The 23,039-nt window shown below is 44.5% G+C and overlaps 9 non-coding genes across 9 annotated transcripts; 8 read left to right on the plus strand and 1 right to left on the minus strand.

The window, feature by feature from the left end:
• The first annotated feature begins 1,804 nt into the window (after positions 1-1,804).
• Positions 1,805-1,876, plus strand: trnaw-cca (transfer RNA tryptophan (anticodon CCA)). The gene has a single exon. It is a non-coding gene; the product is annotated as a tRNA-Trp (tRNA).
• Positions 1,877-2,783: 907 nt separating this feature from the next.
• trnaf-gaa (transfer RNA phenylalanine (anticodon GAA)) lies at positions 2,784-2,856 on the plus strand. The gene has a single exon. It is a non-coding gene; the product is annotated as a tRNA-Phe (tRNA).
• A 624-nt stretch (positions 2,857-3,480) lies between these two features.
• Positions 3,481-3,553, plus strand: trnak-cuu (transfer RNA lysine (anticodon CUU)). The gene has a single exon. It is a non-coding gene; the product is annotated as a tRNA-Lys (tRNA).
• A 344-nt stretch (positions 3,554-3,897) lies between these two features.
• On the plus strand, positions 3,898-4,008 carry trnal-caa (transfer RNA leucine (anticodon CAA)). Its single transcript has 2 exons — positions 3,898-3,935; positions 3,963-4,008. It is a non-coding gene; the product is annotated as a tRNA-Leu (tRNA).
• A 3,628-nt stretch (positions 4,009-7,636) lies between these two features.
• trnaf-gaa (transfer RNA phenylalanine (anticodon GAA)) lies at positions 7,637-7,709 on the plus strand. Its single transcript has one exon. It is a non-coding gene; the product is annotated as a tRNA-Phe (tRNA).
• A 624-nt stretch (positions 7,710-8,333) lies between these two features.
• Positions 8,334-8,406, plus strand: trnak-cuu (transfer RNA lysine (anticodon CUU)). The gene has a single exon. It is a non-coding gene; the product is annotated as a tRNA-Lys (tRNA).
• A 2,071-nt stretch (positions 8,407-10,477) lies between these two features.
• trnae-uuc (transfer RNA glutamic acid (anticodon UUC)) lies at positions 10,478-10,549 on the plus strand. The gene has a single exon. It is a non-coding gene; the product is annotated as a tRNA-Glu (tRNA).
• A 2,599-nt stretch (positions 10,550-13,148) lies between these two features.
• Positions 13,149-13,220, minus strand: trnae-uuc (transfer RNA glutamic acid (anticodon UUC)). Its single transcript has one exon. It is a non-coding gene; the product is annotated as a tRNA-Glu (tRNA).
• Positions 13,221-21,145: 7,925 nt separating this feature from the next.
• LOC131703365 (small nucleolar RNA U3) lies at positions 21,146-21,358 on the plus strand. Its single transcript, XR_009309831.1, has one exon. It is a non-coding gene; the product is annotated as a small nucleolar RNA U3 (small nucleolar RNA).
• Positions 21,359-23,039: the final 1,681 nt, after the last annotated feature.

Genomic DNA, 23,039 nt, shown 5'->3' on the forward strand with positions numbered 1-23,039 from the left:
GAACGACTGTTTAAATAAATCACATGTATTGCTTTGTAATGCTAAATATGTATCTGGTATTCTAAGTATTATCAACAATTAATAATTCAGCTCTATTCATATTCAGAATGTAATACAGTATTAAAACTATCAAACTGACTGGAAACATGGAACACATTAATTGCGATCGATTAGATACCAATAGGATTACATAAGAGCTGTTGTGTATAGACAATGTCATAAACTCCGAAATGAACACGGACGGTCTTTATTAAGGGCTGAATCGTTTAGATGTTCGAGAGATCTAGGTGTACTGGACAAATCTACTGGATTTTTTCCAAATCGTAAGTGTACCGCCTGTGATAATACATTTAAAACTAAGAAAATGTACAAGCCATACAACGAAAAAAAAAGAGTACAGTATCTTACAAGTGATTGTGCTTCAGCTCATGTCATTAATGTGATTTCTTGTCCTAGCCATTTGCAATATGATGGTAAAACTACTAGACAGTTACAATTGCGCATTAATGAGCGAACATAAAAGTTCAATTAGGAGAAAATATATTCATCCACCACTAGCTAGACATTTTGTAGATGCCAAACATTCCGTTTCAGATCTTAAATTCTGTGGCATACAAACATTTTCAAGATCGCAGTGGTGGTAATGTCACGGGTGACGAATGTGTTGATTATTATTTTATTCAGTGTTATCACTTATGATTTTTGAATTTTAATTGGATTGGTTTTCCTTTTTTTTGCACAGTTTGTTTATTTGAATTATTGTTTTATTTTTGAGCATTAGATGCATTTTAATGTGTATTTGTTCACTTAACCATACGTCATCCACTCTCTGGTCCAGACCTCCTCTTAGGGCTCCTGTCCAGACGCCTGTTTGGACAGCCCTCTCCATAGGGTGCTGCGCTTCAGCTGAAGTCCTCAGGAGAGATCCTGATATCCTGACATAAACCACGAACGCAAAGGTTCTTGTCAGTACCTCTTTTCAAATGTCTTCAATCACCAAATTCCGCAGTCCTCCCAGAGTGAGTCTATGAAAAAAAATAACAAAACGATACTGACACTGTATGTGCAGAAAATAAACCCAACCACTCGCTGTCTAATCTCGTCCTCTTTATTTTCGTTTACTTCCCTCAGCTTCTCTCTCTTTCCTATTCCGGTATCTCCTAATTCCATGCTTACAGTCTCTTAGTTCCTCACCCTTTTTATACCTCAAAGCCCTTCTAATTCCAGGTGTGTACAGGTACCTGCAATTGTTTGGGGCGGGACCTGAGGTCCGTGTGCACAGTGCTTGTGATAAACAAAACAAAAAATACTTTAATTACGAACTCCGTTTCACCCGTGCACCAAACAAAACAGACAAATAATAATCAACACAGCAAAAACACAGTGCAAAGCAAACAGAAAATTATGAAAATTATGAAAAGAAAAAAACGATCTAAATAAAATGTTCACACACGATCTAAATAAAATATTCACACAATACTAATTAATACGTGCAGAAAATAAATAAATAAACACAGGCATATGATTCCCAGGCAATACAACTGTGTTTATGCCCACGTTTCAAATAATGAAATTTCTAAAAGCAAATCGTATTGTTTTATGTTTTCTTTACTTTTAAAGCTGAGAATAAAACACACTTCCGACAACTTCATAGCCCTGCTGGCTACGAACAAGTATTGAGTCGGCTGTTTCCCATGACCCTGGTGATACCCCGTGTTTTCCTAGTATCAGCGTCGGCATTACCATGTGTTTGGCATGCTTGCTGTAGACTCTAGCATTGCATAACAAGCTGCCATTACAGCTGGACTTCGTGGCGCAACGGTAGCGCGTCTGACTCCAGATCAGAAGGTTGCGTGTTCAAATCACGTCGAGGTCAAAGCCGCCTTTGTTTTTATTCCGCACTATTTAATTTTTTAACGTTTTTGAATTTGACTGTTTCCGGACATTTATTTATACAATTTAGCCTATACAACATATTGATTGTATAGCGATCAAACAGATATTTATTATATTGCGATTCATTTTTATGTTTCATTTGATACAGCACAATAAACTAAAGTGAATCCGAAATTACTGTTGACCAGTCTTCATTGACACAGTTGGGTAATAAAGTCATATTAACACTTCCTTGCATGAGATATTGAAAATGTGTGTAACCTTTCAGTAAGTATTTTAAATTCATTTGGGAAGGTTTAAGATTGTGAAGAAGTTTAAATATGCTGCGTATTTGCGCATTGGGAACTTTGCATAATGACGTTTTTATTAATGACACTTTCTTACGGACAGTAGGCAGGGTGATGATACAAGACCAGAGCCAACAAACCTGCTATTTGCTTGTCCTTTCACTACCATATTCTATTGTGCTTGTTCAGAATACGCGTGAATCCTGAAAACATCTCGTTAATATTTAAACAAAGCCAGCAGTCACTTTATTGAACACCCTGTGGATTAACCGCTATTGGAATACAGATGATTGTGTTAAAGATGTTAATAGACTTTCTATGTACACGTTTTAGAGCTAAGCGTTTCTTGAGGCAGTTCAAGCGCGGCACTTTCAGGCAACCAGTTCCAGTGTTTGCCTTTTGGACGTACTCTGGAAGTAATACAAATAAAAAAAAAAACATTTGTTGAGAACCGCATTTGGGAGAAAACTTAACAGTTTCGAAAAGCATTTGTAAAGGCTTCGGATTCTATTATGGTGTTGCCGAGCTGTTGAACGTTTTTCATTACAGGTTTACTGGATTGCCAAAAAGAATGCTATCTCGAAACATCAGTCTTGTCACGCCGAAATAGCTCAGTTGGGAGAGCGTTAGACTGAAGATCTAAAGGTCCCTGGTTCGATCCCGGGTTTCGGCAAACAACAAGACGATATTGGTTTTGTATTATTTTGAACTAAAAAAAACAGAGCACATTTTTTCTTCAGCGTAATTGGATGAAATAACAGCGTATCAGAGTGCCATTTTCTAATGTGATTAAGAAATGCAAAAAACATCGTCCCTGGGTAGGCTTGAACCACCAACCTTTCGGTTAACAGCCAAACGCGCTAACCGATTGCGCCACAGAGACCAACCTGTTAAGCAGCCAAAGCATACGGGAGTGATGAGCAAGGCGAGATGCTGCAGAACGTGATCGAGGGAGCAGAACTCATCAGAACTTGAGATCACATCTAAGAAGAAAGCAACACGGGGCAGGAAAGTCTATGTAATCAATTATGGCAGCACAGCATATGTCGTTTTGTTAGATAACACCCTGGGAGACAACAGAGCAGTGTGTGTAAATAGCTACAATGGAAACCATATACTTACGACTTAATTTTGATACAGAACTGTGGTCATGTGTAATCTGTTTTCATTATGATAAGAAAGCTACAGTTCAGTGGATTATATTTGGATTCTTTGGTTCTGTCATTCACTATTTTCTCAAATAAGATGACAAATTAATAGCTCAGTTGGTTACAGTGAAAGATACCTCGCAAAGTCAGCCCGGCTAGCTCAGTCGGTAGAGCATGAGACTCTTAATCTCAGGGTCGTGGGTTCGAGCCCCACGTTGGGCGTCCTTTTTAAATACAAATTGAAGATGTTTCCTCGAGACAACGGAGCAAAGTCTGATTCAGTTCACATTGTATACAGTATTGCAACAAAATTACTTATTGGTCATTGTCAAACAGCAATTGCTATTGTAAAAAGCATGCCTCGTTTATAGCTACACCGATATTGAAATAAATAATCTTACTTTTTTGGGTTGACTTCAATCCGTTTCTTTTTTTTAGAATTGTCTTAACATCATTCATGGAGCATCAGTTGGTATGTGCGTAATAAACCCAATGCGGGCCTTGATACGACCCCTAGTGTGTGCTGAAATAAATAATGCGGTTTTCTACATGAACAAACGCAGCTTGTCAGAATGGCCGAGTGGTCTAAGGCGCCAGACTCAAGGACTCTGTCTTTCTAAAGAATTGTGTGTTCTGGTCTCTGAATGGAGGCGTGGGTTCAAATCCCACTTCTGACAGTTCTCTTTTACTTATTTTTAAAAATAATACTTTTCAGCATTCAATACCATTTTAATTTCCATTTTAAATCGGACTAAAATAGTGTTCCTAACACAGATTGCATTTTTGTTGTAAACAGACTACTTGTTAACGTCACTGAAAAATATTTTGTGTCCAAACATGTTATTTAACTTGATTGTTTTAAAATTCCAAATAACTGATCGTGGTCTCAGGCTGGGATGTGGACCATTGAGAACAGTATAAACCATCTATTACTAGACGCAGCTTACATGAGAAATGCTCTCGTTTAACATGCTAGGATGATCGACTTCGGCATCCTCCAACTGCTGTTTACATTTTCTAACACGTTATGAGGATGAATAATATTTTGGTGTCCAAACATGTGTTATTTAATTTGATTGTTTTAATATTCCAAATAACATATTACTTTGAAAAACATATATTTTTAATACAGTCCTATTTGAGTATTTAAAATATGGTTATATTCAAATGCCAGCAACGGTGTGTTAATTTAACGAAGCGCCTAACGCCGCTCGGAACGTTCGCATTTTTAAATCCTAACGGTCTCTCCTCAGCTGAGCGGAATGTTCACGAGCCGGTTGCCTAGCAGCGTCTCCCCCTCCTTCTCTGCACCGCCCTCTCGCCCTCTCTCGTTGTACCAGCTAGGAGTTCAAATTTAGCTTCGTTATATTAGCGCAACTCTTTACTAACTTTTACAAATTAGCTTATTAGGGGCTTCGTGTTTTTAAGATGGTTCAGGTGCAGTCCGGACAGGCTGACTGGAGCATCATTACAGTATACCGCACTGCGCTCAGCTTTGTGTGGCCGCTGATACACAAAATAATGAACGACTGTTTAAATAAATCACATGTATTGCTTTTTAATGCAAAATATGTATCTGGTATTCTAAGTATTATCAACAATTAATAATTCAGCTCTATTCATATTCAGAATGTAATACAGTATTAAAACTATCAAACTGACTGGAAACATGGAACACATTAATTGCGATCGATTCGATACCAATAGGATTACATAAGAGCTGTTGTGTATAGACAATGTCATAAACGCCGAAATGAACACGGACGGTCTTTATTAAGGGCTGAATCGTTTAGATGTTCGAGAGATCTAGGTGTACTGGACAAATCTACTGGATGTTTTCCAAATCGTAAGTGTACCGCCTGTGATAATACATTTAAAACTAAGAAAATGTACAAGCCATACAACGAAAAAAAAGAGTACAGTATCTTTCAAGTGATTGTGCTTCAGCTCATGTCATTAATGTGATTTCTTGTCCTAGCCATTTGCAATATGATGGTAAAACTACTAGACAGTTACAATTGCGCATTAATGAGCGAGCATAAAAGTTCAATTAGGAGAAAATATATTCATCCACCACTAGCTAGACATTTTGTAGATGCCAAACATTCCGTTTCAGATCTTAAGTTCTGTGGCATACAAACATTTTCAAGATCGCAGTGGTGGTAATGTCACGGGTGTCGAATGTGTTGAATATTATGTTATTCAGTATTATCACGTATGATTTTTGAATTTTAATTGGATTGGTTTTCCTTTTTTGCACAGTTTGTTTATTTGAATTATTGTTTTATTTTTGAGCATTAGATGCATTTTAATGTGTATTTGTTCTCTTAACCATACGTCATCCACTCTCTGGTCCAGACCTCCTCTTAGGGCTCCTGTCCAGACGCCTGTTTGGGCAGCCCTCTCCATAGGGTGCTGCGCTTCAGCTGAAGTCCTCAGGAGAGATCCTGATATTCTGACATAAACCACGAACGCAAAGGTTCTTGTCAGTACCTCTTTTCAAATGTCTTCAATCACCAAATTCCGCAGTCCTCCCAGAGTGAGTCTACGAGAAAAAATAACAAAACGAAACTGACACTGTCCGTGCACAAAATAACCCCAACCACTCGCTGTCTAATCTCGTCCTCTTTATTTTCGTTTACTTCCCTCAGCTTCTCTCTCTTTCCTATTCCGGTATCTCCTAGTTCCATGCTCCCAGTCTCTTAGTTCCTCGCCCTTTTTATTCCTCAAAGCCCTTCTAATTCCAGGTGTGTACAGGTACCTGCAATTGTTTGGGGCGGGACCTGAGGTCCGTGTGCTCAGTGCTTGTGATAAACAAAACAAAAAATACTTTAATTACGAACTCTGTTTCACCCGTGCACCAAACAATATAGACAAATAATAATCAACACAGCAAAAACACAGTGCAAAGCAAACAGAAAATTATCAAAATTATGAAAAGAAAAAAAAACGATCTAAATAAAATATTCACACACGATCTAAATAAAACATTCACACAATACTAATTAATACGTGCAGAAAATAAATAAATAAACACAGGCATATGATTCCCAGCCAATACAACTGTGTTTATGCCCACGTTTCAAATAATGAAATTTCTAAAAGCAAATCGTATTGTTTTATGTTTTCTTTACTTTTAAAGCTGAGAATAAAACACACTTCCGACAACTTCATAGCCCTGCTGGCTATGAACAAGTATTGAGTCGGCTGTTTCCCATGACCCTGGTGATACACCGTGTTTTCCTAGTATCAGCGTCGGCATTACCATGTGTTTGGCATGCTTGCTGTACACTCTAGCATTGCATAACAAGCTGCCATTACAGCTGGACTCCGTGGCGCAACGGCAGCGCGTCTGACTCCAGATCAGAAGGTTGCGTGTTCAAATCACGTTGAGGTCAAAGCCGCCTTTGTTTTTATTCCGCACTATTTCATTTTTTAACGTGTTTGAATTTGACTGTTTCCGGACATTTATTTATACAATTTAGCCTATACAACATATTGATTGTATAGCGATCAAACAGATATTTATTGTATTGCGATTCATTTTTATGTTTCATTTGATACAGCACAAGAAACTAAAGTGAATCCGAAATTACTGTTGACCAGTCTTCAATGACACAGTTGGGTAATAAAGTCATATTAACACTTCCTTGCATGAGATAGTGAAAATGTGCGTAAACTTTCAGTAAGTATGTTAAATTCATTTGGGAAGGTTTAAGATTGTGAAGAAGTTTAAATATGCTGCGTATTTGCGCATTGGGAACTTTCCATAATGACGTTTTTATTAATGCCACTTTCTTGCGGACATTAGTCAGGGTGATGATACAAGACCAGAGCCAATAAACCTGTTATTTGCTTGTCCTTTCACTACCATATTCTATTGTGCTTGTTCAGAATACGCGTGAATCCTGAAAACATCTCGTTAATATTTAAACAAAGCCAGCAGTCACTTTATTGATCACCCTGTGGATTAACCGCTATTGGAATACAGATGATTGTGTTAAAGATGTTAATAGACTTTTAATGTACACGTTTTAGAGCAAAGCGTTTCTTGAGGCAGTTCAAGCGCGGCACTTTCAGGCAACCAGTTCCAGTGTTTGCCTTTTGGACTTACTCTGGAAGTAATACAAAAAAAAAAAAAAACATTTGTTGAGAACCGCATTTGGGAGAAAACTTAACAGTTTCGAAAAGCATTTGTAAAGGCTTCGGATTCTATTATGGTGTTGCCGAGCTGTTGAACGTTTTTCATTACAGGTTTACTGGATTGCCAAAAAGAATGATATCTCAAAACGTCAGTCTTGTCACGCCGAAATAGCTCAGTTGGGAGAGCGTTAGACTGAAGCTTTAAAGGTCCCTGGTTCGATCCCGGGTTTCGGCAAACAACAAGACGATATTGGGTTTGTATTATTTTGAACTAAAAAAAACAGAGCACATTTATTCTTCAGCGTAATTGGATGAAATAACAGCGTATCAGAGTGCCATTTTCTAATGTGATTAAGCAATGCAAAAAACATCGTCCCTGGGTGGGCTTGAAGCACCAACCTTTCAGTTAACACAAGAACGCGCTAACCGATTGCGCCACAGAGAACAACCTGTTAAGCAGCCAAAGCATACGGGAGTGATGAGCAAGGCGAGATGTTGCAGAACGTGATCGAGGGAGCAGAACTCATCAGAACCTGAGATCACATGTAAGAAGAAAGCAACACGGGGCAGGAAAGTCTATGTAATCAATTATGGCAGCACAGCATATGTCGTTTTGTTAGATAACACCCTGGGAGACAACAGAGCAGTGTGTGTAAATAGCTACAATGGAAACCATATACTTACGACTTAATTTTGATACAGAACTGTGGTCATGTGTAATCTGTTTTCATTATGATAAGAAAGCTACAGTTCAGTGGATTATATTTGGAATCTTTGGTTCTGTCATTCACTATCTTCTCAAATAAGATGACAAATTAATAGCTCAGTTGGTTACAGTGAAAGAAACCTCGAAAAGTCAGCCCGGCTAGCTCAGTCGGTAGAGCATGAGACTCTTAATCTCAGGGTCGTGGGTTCGAGCCCCACGTTGGGCGTCCTTTTTAAATACAAATTGAAGATGTTTCTTCGAGACAACGGAGCAAAGTCTGATTCAGTTCACATTGTATACAGTATTGCAACAAAATTACTTATTGGTCATTGTCAAATAGCAATTGCTATTGTAAAAAGCATGCATCGTTTATAGCTATAACGATATTGAAATAAATAATCTTACTATTTTGGGTTGGCTTCAATCCGTTTCTTTTTTTTTAGAATTGTCTTAACATCATTCATGGAGCATCAGTTGGTATGTGCGTAATAAAACCCATCGGGCCTTGATACGAGAACCCTAGTGTGTGCTGAAATAAATAATGCGGTTTTCTACAATAACAAACGCAGCTTGTCAGAATGGCCGGTTGGTCTAAGACGCCAAACTCAAGGACATTGTCTTTTCAAAGAATTGTGTGTTCTGGTCCCTGAATGGAGGCGTGGGTTGAAATCCCACTTCTAACAGTTCACTTTTACTTATTTTTAAAAGGAATAAATGTGTTCATTTTACTATAAAAGATTGTTTTAAGGAAATCAACAGCTAATACCAAACTCTTGTCAGCACTCAATACCATTTTAATTTCCATTTTAAATCAGACTAAAATAGTGTTCCTAACACAGATTGCAATTTTTGTTATAAACAGACTACTTGATGAAGTCACTGAAAAATATTTTGTGGCCAAACATGTATTTAACTTGATTGTTTTAATATTCCAAATAACATATTACTGAAAAACATCTCCGTCGACCACTGGATCGTGGTCTCAGGCTGGGATGTGGACCATTGAGAACAGTATAAACCATCTATTACTAGACGCAGCTTACAGGAGAAATGCCCTCGTTTAACATGCTAGGATGATCGACTTCGGCATTCTCCAACTGCTGTTTACATTTTCTAACACGTTATGAGGACGAATACAAAGTTTGACACTTTCCTTGTAAGTGGGGGTAAGCACAAGTTATTTTCAGATGTAATGTCTTTATTTAAGCTCAATCTAGTCCTGCGTAGTGCAAATCACATTACTGTTTAAAGTGTTCTTAAATTGTTTTAACATTAGCAGTGATCCATTTGAAATTTGCTTAATGATTTAAACAACTGAACTTATTGTCAGCTCGGTGCTGAGAAGAAAACACTCCCACTCCTCCTGGTGGATACCGAGACCAATCCCTTCAAAACAGTTTCACTCTAGAAATGATCCTTGCAAATATAGTCTTATCTTTTATTGGCAGACCGTCACCCCCAGCTGGCAAAATCTACTTCATATGATACAATGACTGGGCAACAACGAGGTGTTACATTAACAATACAAACTAACTTGAGACAGCCAAGCCGTTAAAGCATACCTTAAGTTTGTCATGTGATACAAAAGCAAGTTTTGGCATTTTTGCATTGCCTGCCTCGTCAAAGAAGCTCGAGCCACAGCACACAGCGTTGCTGCATCGGGACACAGAGGTGGATTTTAAAGCGACTGAATCAACGAGCTGAGACTACTTTTTGAAGAAATTGAAAACATACCTCTAGTCGAAATATTTGCTATTTAATTAAAAAAAATGTTTTGAATTTGCAAATGGCAGACATTAGGACAATCTGAATTGCTCATATCAAGCTGCGATGTAGCCTATGAGAATCGCTGACACAATACGAGGGGAATTAGCTCAAATGGTAGAGCGCTCGCTTCGCATGCGAGAAGTAGCGGGATCGATGCCCGCATTCTCCAAATAGTTTTAACGTATCTGCGTATTTAGTCCCAACGCATTATGGAGATAAATACAAAGTGTGAGACGCCCGCACTACATGTGTATTTTAAAGCACAGTCTATTAATTTGTAATATTCCCCAGACTGAAAAACTGCAGTGCGCCGTCCATCGTATGTCTTCCGAGAAGCACAAAGGGAGATTATTTATTTATTTATTTATTAGCAATTAAAGAGTTTGTGTTAATTGAGAATAAAAATAAATGGCTTGAAGTTTGCTTTCATTTGTAACGTGTTTATAATGAAATATCGGTTCTTGTGTTTTTACCAATCATTGTACTGTATACTAGCTACTGTTGCATGTCCATGAGTGTGTTCCTCAGCTTCCCATATGGTCTAGTGGTTAGGATTCCTGGTTTTCACCAAAGCGGCCCGGGTTCGACTCCCGGTATGGGAACGTTCTTGTTATTGTCATTTTGTTACAGAACTGTGGTCATGTGTAATGTGTCTTCAATATGATAATAAAGCTACAGTTACTCGATATATATATATACAGAATGATGCAAATGTATTTGACTCTATTCACATTCCCATCGCGTGGAACCATCGCAGTTTGTTTTTAAATTATATTAATCCCTGGTCAAGACAAAGTCTCTCTGGGGTGGGACGATCATTAGAATGCGGATGTAAGGTCTCCGGTCCCGTCATAGAAGCAAGATAGTTTATTCACAAATAAATACCTACACATTTATTTATGTTTCTTTTGTTGGTAAATTAACACATTATTGCATTGTCATGTCACGCTGTGCACTCTAGGATTGCATAACAAGCCTGCACTACGCCAGGACTTCGTGGCGCAACGGTAGCGCGTCTGACTCCAGATTAGAAGGTTGCGTGTTCAAATCACGTCGACGTCAAAGCCGTCTTTATTTCTATTCCACTATATTTCATTTTTTAACGTGTTTGGATTTGAATGTCTCCGGACATTTATTTATACAATTTAGCCTACACAACATATTGATTATAAAGCGACAAACAAATTACTTCCGGGGGGGGGGGGGGGGGGCAGTTCAGTTTCAATCAAGTTCCAGTCTCTCTGCCATAATCTTGCGCTGCTGTGTTTGGTCAGGTAAAAAGGGCGTGACCAGAGCGGTATGGGCAATCCCGTTAGGTAGCTTGCATGTCAATCTCTCCTTCTTTTCTATTTATACACCCAGCACTGCTTCCGCCCTTCGTCTGTGTTTGTTTTTGGTCTGTGTTTGTTTTTTTGTTGTTCGCTCCTTTCACTGCAGGTCATTTCTCTGCTCAGCGCTGGCAGACAGTATCAGCTATTTTCCTACCTGCTCAGGTGATTCTTTTCATCATTCAGCTTTTGTATTTTTCAGCAGGAGCTCCATCGTTAGTCTTTTCTGCTCCCTCCAGTCTCCAGCGCAGCTACAGCGCCGTTCAAAGCGCAGCGTCATTCTCAGCTTGCTCTGCGTCTTCATCAGAAAGACTGTTCCGACGTCACCGCTGGACTGCAACTCTTTCACAAAGGCGCCTCACAGACCATGGTTACCATGGCAACACATCATCGAGTGACTACTGGGAGTGGTAAGTTGCCATGGCGACCAGGCAGCTTTAACAGGCAATGCGAGCCTGTGCCTCACTACTGCAATCTTCTGGCTCCTGCTGCTGCGCTTTTGCAACATGAGAGCTTCAACTCGCCGAATTATGACATCTAAATACTGCAGGCTCCTCTTCTAGACCTACGTTAACTTACTTATATCATCACTAACTGTTCTAAAGCAAACGTTTTATCCATAGACAAGGATTTTAATCGCAATAACCAAATATATGCTACCCTGCTTCACTGAAGCCAATAGTTTCAATTCCAATCGCAACCTCGAGATGGCAGCATAACACCACAAACTACATAATTTAATCTGATTTGCTATCGCTGCGAATCTCGCACACTCCAAACTTTCTATCAATTCCTGCAGTTCGTTGTCTTTCCGAGGGATTCTTAGTCCCGTCCTGCCTCAACCTCTTTTGCTTCATATATTAATTTGAATATTTCAAATCAAAACCCCTCCCTTCGAGGATCTGGTCATGAAGCCATGCTTATCAGCTTTCTGAGATGTTAAGAATCCACTGTCACATTAATTTTCCAGCTTCCTTGCATCAGGCCATTCCTGCAACCTTCTTGCTCCCGGATTTGCACTTCCTCATTTGCCCCCAACTTCATCAAGGCACTTAATACAACTTTCAAAGTCCATTTCATTCAATTTGAGCTTCCAGGCACATACGGAAACTATGTCCTACGATTATCAACATTTCAGTCAAGAGTCCTCCAGCACCGCAATAGACAATACACTCTTAGACTGCTCCTGATCAAATCAATAGGTTTTGCAGCAGCCTAAGAGCAACACATCTCATCCTCTCAGGTTCTGCAGAGGCAGACCCATCTCCGACATCATCTTAAACGCCTTAACTCTCAAATACCAATTTCCACTGCATTCAGCAGCTCTCTGCTCTCTACAGCATGCCACTGCACACTACTGACAGCATTCCATCGTTTCTCTGTTTCCGTGTGTCCTAAACGGAGGGGGTTCTCTGTTTTTGTCTCTCCTAAACGGACCCGAGACACTTTTCCTAAGCTCTCCACGCTGCCCAGCTGACAGCTTAGCTGCCTGAGGATGTCGCACTGAGTTGCGAAGGATCTGTCCTTTTGTCCTGTTGGTCCCCTTCCTGTCTCTTGTTCCACTAAATGCCCAGCAGCCAGAGGATGCTGCTTGACCCGTCGGGAGCGAGTGTCAGATTGTTGTATGTTATGTGTTTAAACTTTGCTCTTTCTCTCTCACTTTTACGTCACCCCTCTCAAGCCCTCGTAGGCAACCAGTGAAATGTGAGGTGATGTGAATAGAGACAAATACATTGCATCATTCTGTGTATATATATATATATATATATATATATATATATATATAATTTCAAGTAACTGTAGGTTTATCATCATAATGAAAACACATTACACATGACCACAGTTCTGTAACAAAATGACAATAACAAAGACGTTCCCATACCGGGAGTCGAACCCGGGCCACCTAGGTGAAAACCAGGAATCCTAACCGCTAGACCATATGGGAAGCTGATTAACAAACTCCTGGACATGCAACAGTAGCTAGTATACAGTACAATGATGGTAAAAAACCACTAATTCATTACAAACACGTTACAAATTAAAGCAAACTTCAAGCCATTTATATTTATTCTCAATTAACACAAACTCTTCAATTGCTAAAAAATATAAAAAATCTCCCTTTGTGCTTCTCGGAAGGCATACGATGGACGGCGCACTGCAGTTTTTCAGTCTGCGGGAATATTACAAATTAGCAGACTGCTTTAAAATACACATGTAGGGCGGGCGACTCTGTTACAAAGAATTGTCACACTGTATGTATCTCCATAATGCGTTGGGACTAAATACGCAGATATATTAAAACTATTTGGAGAATGCGGGCATCGATCCCGCTACTTCTCGCATGCGAAGCGAGCGCGCTACCATTTGAGCTAATTCCCCTCGTATTGTGTCAGCGATTCTCATAGGCTACATCGCAGCTTGATATGAGCAATTCAGATTGTCCTAATGTCTGCCATTTGCAAATTCAAAACATTTTTTTTAATTAAATAGCAAATATTTCGACTAGAGGTATGTTTTCAATTTCTTCAAAAAGTAGTCTCAGCTCGTTGATTCAGTCGCTTTAAAATCCACCTCTGTGTCCCGATGCAGCAGCACTGTGTGCTGTGGCTCGAGCTTGTTTGACGAGGCAGAAATTAAAATGGTATTGAGTGCTGACAAGAGTTTGGTATCAGCTGTTGATTTCCTTGAAAATCTTTTATAATAAAATGAACACATTTATTCATTTTAAAAATAAGTAAAAGTCAACTGTCAGAAGTGAGATTTGCACCCACGCCTCCATTTGGAAACCAAAACACACAATTCTTTACAAAGTCCTTGCTTGTGCTAGAGTGCTGCAGCAAGTTAGTTCCCTTTCAAGTCGAAAATAACCATCAAGGTATGGGACATTGCCGTCAGGCAGTAGGGATTGGCTGAGCTTTATGTCAAAGCTGCCGATAGGCCTACGCGCAAGCTGCCGTGTAAGCCCCCCCCCCTGGGAGCTTACTATACGCAGCGCGCGGAGAGTCACTTCCTCTTTTTCCTTCAGCATCAGTAGCGGTAGGACTTAGAGCTATTTAACTGATTGTACTCACTAAAGCTTAGGCTTGAGAAGCTGGTTTATCCCCTTCTCCGTGTTTATTTCAGTCATACTCTCCGGAGTTATTATTGTTTATTATTATTGTTATTGTATTATTATTTAGGATTATATATTGTTTAACATTATATATTCCTTTTCGCTTTGCTTCGGCATCGCGTTCTTCGTGGTCTCCATCTTTCCTCTGTTCTTAATTATTATTGTGTGGGTTTTTTGTATATATATATTTTGTATATATATTTATATTTTATTGTATATATATTTTGTTATATATATTGTATATTGTGTGTTCGGACGCGTGTTGCGTTGGCCTTGGCCCACGCGCATTTTGCATCCTCGGTCTAACTTAGGCTAGACCGTGTGTGTGTGCGGGTAGTCTGCTCTGCAGTGTTCCCCCCCGCGGCGCGTTCCAGCCACGTGGTATTGCACTACACTCCCTTACCTTCTGCAGCGTCCACAAAAAAAAATAAAAAATTCCCTTCACTATACAGAGGAAGACAACCACCAACGTGCAAAATCCCCAGCACCTTTCAGGTAGGTATTGCACAGCATCAGACACTGTACCAGCACTTAGCGTCTCCGCTTGGCGGGTCAGCTGACGCTTAGGCGTCTGTGCTAGCGTTCCACGCTCGGTACTCGCGCTTCGGCGCTCGCGCTCCGGCACTTTTGGTGTCAGCGCTTGTGCGCTTGGTGCAGCGCTTCGGCGCTTTGTGCAGCGCTTCTGCGCTTGGTGCTTAGTGCTTCTGCACTTGGTGCTCGGTGCTCGACGCTCGGTGCTCGGCGCTTGGCGCCTCGACGCACGCACCCTCGACGCTCGACGCACGCACCTCGGTGCTCCGTGCTTCGGTGCTCGGCGCTCGACGCTCGACGCTCGACGCTCGGCGCTCGGCGCTCGGCGCTCGACGCTCGATGCTCGACGCTCGACGCTCGACGCTCGGTGCTCGACACTTCGGCGCTCGACGCTTCGACGCCTCGACGCGCGCACCCTCGACGCTCGACGCACGCACCTCGGTGCTCGACGCTTCGGCGCTCGGTGCTCGACGCACGCACCCTCGACGCTCGACGCACGCACCTCGGCGCTCGACGCGGCGGCGCTTGACGCACGCACTTCAGGTGCTCGACGCTTGGTGTCCGACGCTTAGGCGTCCGACGCGCGCACCTCGGCGTTTGACGCGACAGTGCTCGACACACACTCTTTGGTGCTTGACGTCAATACTAGACGCTTCGGCGTTCTACTATGTCTGGGTTCCACCGTTGCGTGACCTGTCAGGCCAAGTTGCCTGCCAGCGACCCTCATGAAGACTGCGTCGCATGCTTGGGGCCGGACCATGCCGCATCTGCCCTGGCAGATAGGGCATACTGCCAGCTATGTGCAGGGTTTCAGACACGCACCCTTCGCCAGAGAGCGAGGAAGGCAGTTGGAGGTCGTTCCCCATCCTTGGGTTCGTCCCACACCGTCTCGGCCCCACCGTCATCGATCGTGTCGCTGCCAGCGACGTCTCAGCTCCCTCTGAGCCCATCTTCCCAGCATTCAGCTGGTCAGAGATCTCCAGCCAGGCGTGCTCGGGAACGTTCCCGTTAGTCCCTCCTCTCGCGGGGCACGCCCCCTTCGGGAGTCTCGATCCAGGTCTCGATCGGCTTGCCGGAGAAGGCATTCTCGCTCCCCTCGGAGGGTTAGGCGTTACCAGGACACATCTGGGGTGGCTGAGCTCACCTCCAAGATGTCACAATTTATGGAGCTCATGATGGGACAACAATCCCTCCTTATGACCCTAGCAAATGTGGCGCCTCGGGCCCCAGAGCTAGTAACCGGACCCAGCACTAGTCAGCTGACGGTTCCTCCACCAGTGCCCCAGGAAGTAGAGTGGGACGCAGATGCTGTCTCAAGGGAAGCATCTGATGCAGACCCACTCTTTGAGGACACAGAGCCTGAGGTGGCATCCCAGCACTCTGGGCAGGACGACCCTGAAGTGCTGGATACTAATGACCCTATCTGGTCAGTGGTGGAGAGGGCAGCCCGTCACTTAGGCGTGGACTGGCCTGCGTCAGAGCCAACACGACGCTCTTTATTTGAGTTGCCATCGGCTCCGCTGCTTCAGTCCAGGATGCTCCCGGCATTCCCGGATTTTATTAAGGAGGTGCAGTCCACCTGGGGAGCCCCGGCCTCCGCCCCGGCGACTTCTCGCAAGGCTTCGGCTTTTACCATGCACGGGGCGAGCGAAGCTGGATTAGCGTCCTTTCCGCCAGTGGGCGCCGCGTTCGCCGTGCTAGTAAAGGCGCCGACATTATCGGGGCTGGCTAAGGACCCTTCCTGCCCTAACAGGCAGTGTAGGATTACGGAGGCCCACCTAAAAAAGGGTTATGCCGCGGCTAAAGAGGCAGTTAGACTGTCTAACGTGGCCAGCCTCCTGACAGTCTACCAGGCGGCGCTAATTCGCGACCTGCCTGAGTCCCCATCCGTCGGACTTAGAACCGAGCTGGGTGCAGTTGCACAGCTTTTGGTTAAGCTGGCTCAGCTGAATGCGCGAGCACAGGGCAGGAGCATTGCTTCCCTTGTAGTGGCAAGGAGGCAGCTCTGGCTCTCACAGGCCAGGGTACAGGAGCCTGATAAGGCCCCGTTGCTAGATGCTCCTATATCCCCGGGGCACACGTTTTGCCCAGCGGTGGAGGAGATGCTGCAACGCTCCGTCAAGGCGCGTGAGGCGTCGCAGCAGTTGGCTAAGATGTGGCCAAGCAAGCCTTTCCAGCAAAGGCGGCCGCAGGAGCGCCAATGGCGCAGGGCGCCGCCGCAGCAGCAAGCGCACCCACAGGGCAGTAAAACCGCCCCTTTGGGGGTTTCAGCACGCAGCCAACCTGCGTTTGCAAGACCGCAGCGCGGAGGGTGGCGCCCCAGAGGAGGTAGCAGACCACGCCCTCGTGGCTCTGGTCAGGCCCCTCGTGAGCGAGCGCAGCCTAAGCAGCCCTGAGAAACCCTGGCAGCCATTAACCCACCCCTACACTGTTCCACAGCTTCTGTTCTGGCAACAATGCACCAACGACATCTGGGTGCGCAAGACTATACTCACCGGGTACACCCTTCAATTCCGGTTAAACCCCCCCCCCCCCCTTCAGGGGAGTGGTGGTAACTGCAGTGAAGGACTCGGTTCAGTCCTCAGCTCTAAATGCAGAAATACAGGCATTGCTCAAGAAGCGTACCATTCAACTAGTAGACCCTGCTCTGACCGACCAGGGGTTCTACTCCAAGTACTTCCTAGCGCCAAAAAAGGATGGCGGGCTCCGCCCTATTTTAGATCTGCGACTACTGAACAAATACCTACGGGTGTTGTCGTTCAAGATGCTTACGCACAGGCACATTGTCCAGTCTGTCCGGCAGGGCGACTGGTTTACCACCGTAGACCTCACAGATGCATACTTTCACGTTCCCATCTGTCCGGGTCACAGGAAGTACCTACGTTTCGCATTTCAGAGCAGGGTCTACGAGTTTTGTGTCCTGCCATTCGGCCTGTCTCTAGCTCCTCGAACCTTTTTGAAGTGTATGGACGCCATTTTAGCCCCCTTGCGGGCTCAAGGCATCCGACTGCTGAACTATCTGGACGACTGGCTCGTCTGCGCGCAGTCAAAGGAGCAGTTGGCACAGCACACAGTGATGGTTACAGACCATCTTCAGCGGCTAGGTCTAAAGGTCAATTCAGAAAAGAGCCGCCTCGTGCCGAGCCAACAGACCGAATTCTTGGGTCTGCATCTGGACTCTGTGTCCATGGAAGCGACCCTGTCGACACAAAGAGTTGCCTCACTGGAGCGGTGTCTCTCCCTATTCAGGTTGAGAGAAACAGTCAGCATGGAGCTGTGTCAGTGCATGCTGGGGTTGATGGCTGCCGCCTCGCAAGCCCTTCCTTTGGGCTTACTACACCAGAGACCTCTGCAGGCCTGGTTCAATGCCTTCGCGTTGCATCCGCGGAGAGACAAACACCGCAGGTTGAGGGTATCCCGAACCTGCTGGGAAACACTGCGCTGGTGGAAAGTTCCGTCGAACATCCGCCAGGGCGTACGCTTGGGTCCCATCTTCCGAAGGGAGGTTATTACGACCGACGCTTCCAACCAAGGTTGGGGAGCAGTCTGGAACGGGTCGGGGACTCGCGGAGTGTGGTCAGGACCCTGGAGGTCGGCCCACATCAATGCTCTGGAACTCAGAGCGGTGGACCTTGCCCTGCGGCACTTCTTGCCAGTGCTTCTAGGCAAGCACGTGTTAGTGCGGTCAGACAACACCACGGTAGTGGCGTATATCAACCGCCAGGGCGGCTTGCGGTCCCCCGGTCTTCACCGGTTGGTAACACGGCTGTTGCTTTGGGCTCAACCGCGTTTAGCCTCTCTGCGGGCGGTTCACCTACCGGGCAGAGTCAATTACGCAGCGGATCTCCTGTCCAGAGGAGGTCCTCTTGCAGGCGAATGGCGTCTTCACCCTCGGGTGGTAGAGCGCATTTGGGACTGGTTCGGCACAGCGCAAGACGATCTCTTCGCTTCACGAGAGACCACGCACTGCCCCCTATGGTTCTCGGTGAAGGACCTCGACAGCCCCCTAGGAGTCGATGCACTGGCTCACGAATGGCCGCCAGGGCTCCTATATGCATTTCCACCGATTCCGATGCTCCCCGCCTTCTTGGAGAAGGTCAGGGTAGAGCAAGCGACAGTGATCCTGATCGCTCCTCGGTGGCCTCGGAGGATATGGTTCCCGAGTCTAGTGCAGTTGTTGCACGGTCGCCCGAGGGAGCTCCCTCTGCGAGCGGACCTGTTGTCCCAAGCCCAAGGAGGGCTATGGCACCCGAACCCCAAGCTCATGCAGCTATGGGCTTGGCCCCTGAGCGGGAGCGCCTGTCAGCCTTAGGGCTTTCGACGGCGGTTATATCCACCATTCAGAGTGCGAGAGCGCCCTCTACTCGGTCGCAATATGCGTATAAATGGCAATTGTTTCAGAGTTGGTGTCTGGCTGAGGGCCATGACCCGGTCAACTGCCCTATGGCAGTGATATTACAGTTTCTGCAGAAGCTGTTAGATGAGGGTAAGTCTCCCTCTACACTTAAAGTGTATTTGGCCGCTATTTCGGCTTGCCATGTACGCATTGACGGGTTATCACCTGGTTGCCATTTCCTGGCATCTCAGTTCCTAAAGGGCGCAAGACGCTTGCGGCCTCCAAGGTCGAACAGTTTACCGTCTTGGAGCCTTGATGTGGTGCTAGAAGCCCTTACCAAGGCACCGTTCGAGCCTCTCCACAGTGTGGATATGAAGTTCGTGTCTATTAAGACTGCGTTTTTGCTGTCAGTGGTATCAGCAAAACGTGTGGGCGAGTTACATGCACTCTCGGTGCATCCATCATGTACTCGTTTCGCAGGAGACGGTTCTAAGGTCTCCATGCGTCCAAATCCGGCCTTTTTACCCAAGGTCATATCCCCGTTTCACATGAACCAACCAGTCGAGTTGATGGCGTTCCATCCTCCTCCTTTTTCTTCCCCAGAGGAAGAGCGGTTACACATGCTCTGCCCTGTGCAGGCATTGCCCTGTGCAGTGTTATATTGATCGCACGAAGACTGTGAGGCAAACAGAACAGCTGTTCATATGCCATGGTTCTAAAACTTTGGGTCAGCCGCTGTCTAAGCAACGCCTTTCTCATTGGATAGTGGATGCTATTCAGTTAGCATATGATACTATGGGCCTTCCGCCACCAGGGCAGTTGAAGGCACATTCCACTAGGGGTATGGCAACATCCTGGGCCCTCTTTAGAGGGGTGCCGAGTCTGACATTTGCGCTGCAGCCAGTTGGGTTACACCGCATACATTTACAAGGTTCTACCGGTTAAATGTACTGGAATCCTCTGCTCCGTCATTTGGAGCATCTGTGTTGCACTCTATGACGCCTCAGGTTGCGGACGTCTAGAGTGGTTGACAATATGGTGTGACTATTCCACCTTGGGACAGGTGTCATTGCGAGCATAGACGCTGAGGCGCAGCTCCGCATATGTGTAGATGTACTGCCTACGCAGTTGCGTTATGACGTAAGGCTGTCCTACTGCCGAGAATCCTCCCTCGCGATGGCTTGGGTACACTGTTCCCATACCTTGATGGTTATTTTCGACTTGAAAGGGAACGATAGGTTGCAGATGCAACCCCGGTTCCCTGAAAGAGAAAATAACCATCAAGCCGCGAGGTCGCTCTGGAGGCCTTCACGGCCTGAAGGGCAAAAGAGGAAGTGACTCTCCGCGCGCTGCGTATAGTAAGCTCCCAGGGGGGCGGGCTTACACGGCAGCTTGCGCGGAGGCCAATCGGCAGCTTTGACATAAAGCTCAGCCAATCCCTACTGCCTGACGGCAATGTCCCATACCTTGATGGTTATTTTCTCTTTTAGGGAACCGGGGTTGCATCCGCAACCTATCGTTTTATTGGATAACACCCTGGGAGCTCGACAGAACAGTGTGTATGCATATTGCTAAAATGGAAACCAAATATACACGATTCAAATGGGAATCGTATTCAGATTTTAAGCACAAATCTGATAGACTTCACAGTGCAACGGAGGAAGGCAGACAATGCAAATGAGGCAACTGGCTCCTACTTTTTAAATCATACGAGAAACTTGAACCCAATTAAGCTTTTAACCGCCTGCAGTCTGGAATGAGTTTGAAATGTTGTTGTAACACCTCACTGGGCAACAGCAATTGCATTATATGAAAGCTCCTGTTTATTTGTCAGCGGCACAGCTACCGGTGCCACTCAGAGTTGGAGGGAGACGGTCGGCCACTTGCCCATAAAACAATACTTTCAGGGATCATTTCTATAGTGATTTGCCAGCGAAATGCGTTTATAAATTGTTTGGACTCGCTATCCACGAGGAAGAGTGAGAGTGTTCGTTTTTGAGCGTGGAGACAGCGAGTGTTGTTTTTTGGCCTACTGCTCCCTGTTATTGATGACCGCTCCAGTGTTCCTTAGGGGGCTGGAGGAAGCGGACACGTTCTGAGTGGGTATCTTACCAAAAGGTACGCAAGACGACCTACAGTTGCAAAGCACTGCTGCTTTTTCGATGATTGATTAAAACTATCAATCTGACTGAAAACACATATCACATTAATTGTGATCGGTTTGATACCAATAGGCTTACATGACAGGTATCCTGTATAGACAATGTCATATACACAGAAATGAACACGGACAGTGTTTTTTTAAGGGCTGACTCATTTTAATGTTCGAGAGATCTAGGTGTACTGGACAAATATACTGGATTTTTTCCATGTCGTAATTGTGCCGCCTGTGATAATGCGTTTGAAACTAGAGATAATGTGAGATAATGTCTGTTACTGGCGGATAGTTTACAAATGTACTCAATTATGTTACAACTTTTGTGTCTACGAAACATATCTGTAACATTTATGTAATGCCTGTGTGGCAATTTTAGATATTGAAGAAATTGAAAAGGGGAGGTTATTAAAAGTGAGAGCAAGGTTGGGTGGTACTGTATTTGTTTTTATTAATATTTATGCACCAAATAAAGGAAGGGAACGCATTTTAATTTTTAATAAATTAAAGCAAGCTCTTTTAAATATTGATAATGATGATGTGGTGGTGGTGGGAGGAGATTTTAACTGCACTATTGATTTTACAATGGATAGAAATAATGAGGAACCCAATCCCCAATCCTCCAGTGAATTAGCTGCAGTTTTTCAGTTCAGTGGCCTGGTTGATGTCTGGAGGTGTCTGCACCCCAATGCAAGACAGTACACCTGGTCTCATTGTCGCGCACAACAAATATATAGAACCAGGTTAGACCGCTTCTACACATCACACACACATTTGAATAAATTCATTAAAGCCAATATCATCCCCAGTAGCCTCTCTGACCACCACTGCCTGTTAGTTACAGTAATACTCACCACTGACTCTCACAGCACCTCCTACTGGCATTTTAATTTAAAGCTATTACAGGACACACTTTTTGTAAAACAATTTAATGATTTTTGGAACATTTGGAAAAAAGAAAAAACGAATTATAAAAATATTAGGCAGTGGTGGGACATTGGCAAAACGCAGATTAAAATCTTTTGCCAGCAGTACACACTCAATTCAACCGGGTCACTGAACGCTGCAGTGAGAGAGCTGGAGTTGAAAATTCTCCAGTTAGAGAGCAGCCTGGACACAGACCACCAGGAGCAGACCCTGCAAACGCTGAGGGAGCAGAAACACATGCTGGGTAGCCTGCTGAAGGAAAGAGTGAAGGGGGCGCTGGTGCGCTCTCGCTTCATGGAGCTTAAAGACATGGACACCCCCTCCAGTTTCTTTTTTGGCTTGGAGAGGAGGAGAGCAGACAGCCGGAAGATGCACTGCGTCCGGACGCCTTGCGGCAGGGAGCTGTACAGCCGGGAGGAGATCAGCAGGGAGGCAGTAAAATTCTATTCTGAACTATACAGCAAAGAGCCTTGTGAGCAGAAGGATACAGACCTGCTGCTCCAGGATTTGCCCACCCTGAGCGAGGAAGAACAGAACCAATTAGACAAGCCACTAACATATCAGGAGCTGACCACTGCTGTTACACAGCTTTCAAATGGAAAAGCTCCTGGCATTGATGGACTGCCCACTGAATTTTTTAAAAATTTCTGGACTGTGATTGGTGAGGACTTTTTGCAGGTGCTTGGAGAGAGCCTCCAGGATA

The sequence above is a fragment of the Acipenser ruthenus genome, chromosome 32 (assembly GCF_902713425.1).
Source record: "Acipenser ruthenus chromosome 32, fAciRut3.2 maternal haplotype, whole genome shotgun sequence".
NCBI lineage: Eukaryota > Metazoa > Chordata > Actinopteri > Acipenseriformes > Acipenseridae > Acipenser > Acipenser ruthenus.